Here is a 6,000-nt window from a genome sequence, read left to right as displayed (position 1 = left end):
CAATTTTAATTTTTTTTTGTCAAGAAACAACTTAAATGTACCTATTCAAAAACTAGCACTTTTTCTAAATTTCTGACTTTTTTAGTTAAAAGCAAGTTTTTAAAACTCGATAAAATCGTATTAATTGGTAACTTTTTGACTTTTAAAGTAAACATACTTCGAAGGATTGATTTAATATAAACTAAATATGGCAAACAAAAAAATTTATTTGCATCCTTATGGCCTTTTGTGCAATTTTGTGTATGTGCATTTTTATAAATACGGGTTGAATGGATGGACGGAGAGTCATTAGCTTTGGTCTATTGCATAGAAGAACATTTAATACCAACTCTTTTACTTTTTTCAATGGCCTGAAAAACAATTCTTGTAAAATCCGCGACCAACGAAAAGTTTCTCTTGAAAAACGAAAAAAATACTCTAATGAGTTTGAAACAAAATAGCTCAGGCAAATTAGTAAATCCAATTGCACTTTTCGCAGGATAAATTTTTTTCATGGAACGTGTTTAGGTGAATGTCCTTATAGTAAAAGTGAATTTTTTGGGATGATAAGATATCGGGAACAGCCGCCATCTTGGAAAAGAGGTCGGTGCCGTTTTTATTTTATAACTCCATTTTTACTCATTTAAACCAAAAATGTCCAAGGATAGACTTATTATAAATTAAATTATCTAAAAAATGATATACAAATGAATTCCGTGAACTAGTTAAATTCAATTTTATAGTCGGTCAAAGTCCAGGTTCTTCTCGCAAGGTTAAGACAATATGACATTTTTTCAAATATCCGAAGAACTTTTTATTTGTTTGGGATTTTCTTAAAGAATGAATTATAGCACTTTTAAATATCTATAAAATGAGCCCTTTCTCGTAACTGTAACCAACATAATGTATGAGCCACCTAACGTCGAAGTTCACATTCTACTAGTCAAAAGTGAGAAAATAACAAGTTTTCTTCTATTAGATCGAGCAAATTTTTGAAATGGAGGCATAACCAAAATATAAGTAAACAGTTTTTTAACTATATTCGTCTAAATATTGAATTCAAAGTTTGAAATCTTTAATGTTAACCTTTATATGGTTTTCGAGGTTTTAAATGAAGTGAATTTTCCAATTAATGTGAATAAGCTAAAGTGACATTATTTATAATTCTAAATATAAGAACTGATGCCCTGTCATTTTTCCTAAACATGAACACCTCAATCTCAGCATTACGATAAGTATAACTCAAGATATGAGGCGTGTAAGCCGTTATGTTTTCGAGACTATTGTGTTTAATTTTTGATTGTTTATTTGAACTATTGAAATGTTCAGTTAAAAAATCGTATATCATGACTTCGACGTTTGGTTGCTTCTGCAATGTGATGGTTACAAAAACAATAAAGGGTTCATTTCATCGATAATTAAAAGTGCTATAATTCATTCTTTAAGAAAATCCCAAACAAATAAAAAGTTCTTCAGATATTTGGAAAAATGTCATATTGTCTTAACCTTGCGAGAAGAACCTGGACTTTGACCGACTATAAAATTGAATTTAACCAGTTCACGGAATTCATTTGTATATCATTTTTTAGATAATTTAATTTATAATAAGTCTATCCTTGGACATTTTTGGTTTAAATGAGTAAAAATGGAGTTATAAAATAAAAACGGCACCGACCTCTTTTCCAAGATGGCGGCTGTTCCCGATATCTTATCATCCCAAAAAATTCACTTTTACTATAAGGACATTCACCTAAACACGTTCCATGAAAAAAATTTATCCCGCGAAAAGTGCAATTGGATTTACTAATTTGCCTGAGCTATTTTGTTTCAAACTCATTAGAGTATTGTTTTCGTTTTTCAAGAGAAACTTTTCGTTGGTCGCAGATTTTTCAAGAATTGTTTTTCAGGCCATTGAAAACAGTAAAAGAGTTGGTATTAAATGTTCTTCTATGCAATAGACAAAAGCTAATGACTCTCCGTCCATCCATTCAACCCGTATTTATAAAAATGCACATAGGGTAGAAGGGGGAGCATTTGCCAATGGGGTGCCTTTGCCAGTCCAGGTTTTTTTCCAAACCAAAAGAATATTAAATTCCGAAAAATCATTTTCTGTTGCACATTTATGATTGAAAACTTTCCACAAAGTTTGACAGCTTTTGGCTGGACACGAAATAAATTAGACGCTTGTGTTAGTTTTTTAATGTTGAGAACCAAAATATGAAGGTACATAACCGTCGTAAATTTTAGGTATTTGTCTTGTTAAATTACTTTTTCATACAAATATCTTTTGAAAATTATGTGTACTACGCTGTGTAGAAGTGATTTTTTTATTGTTTAAGTTATAAAAAAGTTATAAGTACATTTTTGAAAGATTAGCTTGTGGGGTGCATTTGCCATTTGTTTTTGGGTAGGTTTTGCTGTGGCAAATGCACCCCATGGGGTACATTTGCCAGAAGCGAGCTTCCTCAAAAGAGGATGATGGAATCCTAAAAAATCAATCCCTTCTTTGTATTTTCAGGTAAAAAGAAGTTTTGTTTATGATTATTGGTTTTATTTGTATTAACTTTAATATCTAGGTAACTGGCAATCCCTCCCCACCCCCGTGGCAAAGCCTCCCACCTGGGGAGGCTTTGCCACATCACTTTTCGTTTTTTTGAATAAATTATTAAAAATAGAAATAAGTTATATATCAAGATGAAAAAAATATTTAAGTGAAGATAATAAAGACAATAATAATATCAGATACAAAAAAATTAAAAGAAACGTAAAAGCTTTGCGTTTAGACAATTTTCCTAAATCCTGGCAAATCCTCCCCCTTCTACCCTACACAAAATTGCACAAAAGGCCATAAGGATGCAAATAAATTTTTTTGTTTGCCATATTTAGTTTATATTAAATCAATCCTTCGAAGTATGTTTACTTTAAAAGTCAAAAAGTTACCAATTAATACGATTTTATCGAGTTTTAAAAACTTGCTTTTAACTAAAAAAGTCAGAAATTTAGAAAAAGTGCTAATTTTTGAATAGGTACATTTAAGTTGTTTCTTGACAAAAAAAAAATTAAAATTGCATATTATCAAAGGATTTTACCTCTACTTTATTTCATTAGTACAAAGTTTGGACGTCCCGGCTACATACACAAAATGCCCCTTGATTTAGTAAGAAAAAATAAAATTGTCAATTTTTTAACTTTTTTTTCTTTGATTTTAGGTTAGAATTTTAGTCAAAAATAATTTTTAAAATTTATTTACCATCTTAACTTGACAGAAAATTTAATTTGCTATGAAAAGTGTCTTTGAACCATTTCAAAGTCAGGCTTGGTTTTCGAGTTAAATCAAAAAAACTGAAAACCGACCAGTGTTGCCGTTTTCTCAGAAATGCACCAACGGATTTAGTAGCACTTTTGGCTGGAGTATTCTTGTATGGCAAGGAATCATAATCAGCAATAAAAACTCTTGAACGAATTTGTTCCATCCAAAAGGGTCTATTCAATAGACTATTACCGATTCTGACCAAACTAAGCGCGCGGCAATTTTTTTGACTTCACGGCATAAACACGGCAATTATGCGGCAATTACTGAGCCAAAAAAAAATTAACTTTTCAAAAGTTGTCATGCTAAGTTTATACGGGTATTTATTTCGTCAACGTCGGGCAGATTGCGCAGCCAAAATTTTATGGCTGCAGAACTCACGAAGAAGTTTATTTGGCTCTTGATTCGATGTTTTTATTGTTAATTAATGTAAATTTTGTAAAAAAAAATATTAAAAAGCAAAAATATTAATTAGGGTGGTGCAAAAAATTATTCTTTTTTCATTTTTCCAAAAATTTACATCTTAATGACACATAAAATTTCTAAATCGTGTTTTTTGAGATAATGAGTTCAAATAGATTTTTCTCGTATTAGGGTGGCTCTAAAAAATGTTACAGTTGCTTGTGGAATTCCAAAAAATTCTACGTGGATATTATTTTTACCAAATTATACCAAATTATACATATACACATTTTCTTTGTTTCTCAATTCTGTCAAAATATTAATTGGAAATTAAAAGTTCAAGTCAAAATAACAAAAATAGCCGCGAATTTCTTGGATATAATAAATTTGTAAATATTAACAGAAATGTTTAAAAAAAAATTTTTTTTCAAAGGATGGAATTAAGATAATATATTGTTAATTTTGGAGAAGAAGCTGAATTTGCAACTTAAAAATTTTGACAAATGACGCAAATCAGAAAAAGTGTTCATAAATTCAAAGTAAAATACATGCGCAAATAGTTTTTCTGACATTAGTCTGATCGCAAATGACCGCATGTAAACAAAGCAACCATGCAATTATGAAAGCACCCATGGTTTATGAAATAATAATCACAACAAAAACATTACTGTTAAAAAAGTAGCCAAGTTCTCCTATGTTGAAATTATGCTGGCACAAAAAGTACTGAGATGTAAAAGTGTACCAATTTCTAAAGTTTGGGTTCAAATTCGTATCAATAAAATTTTGATTGTTCTCTTGACAATTTTTCTTTTAATTACCGATTTTTAAAGTTATTTCAAAAATTGCCAAGTAAACAATCAAAATTTTATTGATACGAATTTGAACCCAAACCTTAGAACTTGGTACACTTTTACATCTCAGTACTTTTTGTGCCAGCATAATTTCAACATAGGAGAACTTGGCTACTTTTTTAACAGTAATGTTTTTGTTGTGATTTCACTACTTTTTGCAAGGTATGGCTGTAGAATTGAAAATCTCTATATTTGATGAAAATTCAGTGAAAATGGGCGGTTGCCACGCCCCCTGGCTGAAATTCTCAAACTTTAAATTTTTTCTTTGTATAAACTACCATCTCTACCATTCTACCAAATTTCAAGATTCTACGATAATTAGAAGTGCTTTATTATATTTAATGAAAATTCAGCGGAAATGGGCGGATGCCACGCCCCCTGGCTGAAATTCTCAAATTTAAATTTTTTTCCTTTGTATAAACTACCAGCTCTACCATTCTACCAAATTTCAAGATTCTACGATAGTCAGAAGTGCTCTATAATATTTGATGATAATTCAGCGGAAATGGGCGGATGCCACGCCCCCTGAATTGAAAATCTCAAATTTTCGATTTTTTCCTTTGTATACACCACAAGCCCTATCACCGTGTAAAATTTCAAGTTTCTACGTTAACGGGAAGTTCTCCATAATTTTGATGATCTGTCAGTGAGTGAGTCAGTCAGTTACGGTTTTTGCGATTTTTGAAGCCCTATACCTCAGAAACCACTCATCGTAAAAGGCTGAAATTTTGTGAGGAGTTTTGTTTTGACAAGCTCAATAAATGTAGCGAGTTTGAAATTTCTAGCATCTTTGGTGTGAAAGTTAGATGGGGGTCGAAAATGGCCTGAGTTGTTTCCTGTAAATAAGGGTGTAGTGCCAAAGTTGCTAGAGAACTTGGCTGGGCACTACCGTGCCCCTTGATATAAAACTGGGTACCTACATATTTTCGCATTTAGGGGACTCAGAAAAATGGTATATTTTACATTTACGCTTGGAATTCAACCAAATTCGATTTAAATAATTTGACACGAATTAATTCTACTCTAGCAAAAAACGCCCTTAACAAATTTTCTGTGCACTAAAGCTAATTTTTTTTCAAAAAATAAACTTTCTTGAACACCCTAATTAAAAATATTTTTTTTCCATATTGTTTCAAGTGTTGTTTTTATTATTATTTTAGAAGAAAGTATTTTTTTTAGCCACCCTAATGAAACACGGTTTACAAACTGTCCGTGTTATTAAAAACAATAATTTTGGTAACTGAAAAGTAAATATTTTTTTGCTTGCTAAACAAAACTTATTCTGTGGTCAATTTTTACATTTTTTTTCTGACGCATATGAACACTCAGTGACTGCTGAACTACACACATTCTGCAGAATTGGTGTGTTCATTTATGCAGCAAAGCAGAAAGACGATTGTACTAACCCAGATTTCCGACGTTTATGAAAACACCTTAAACAGCAAAATATCCCATTGA

This window comes from Episyrphus balteatus, chromosome 4 (assembly GCF_945859705.1).
Source record: "Episyrphus balteatus chromosome 4, idEpiBalt1.1, whole genome shotgun sequence".
NCBI classification, from domain to species: Eukaryota; Metazoa; Arthropoda; class Insecta; order Diptera; family Syrphidae; genus Episyrphus; species Episyrphus balteatus.
The sequence above is the reverse complement of the archived record's forward strand: the minus strand, read 5'-3'. Positions refer to the sequence as shown.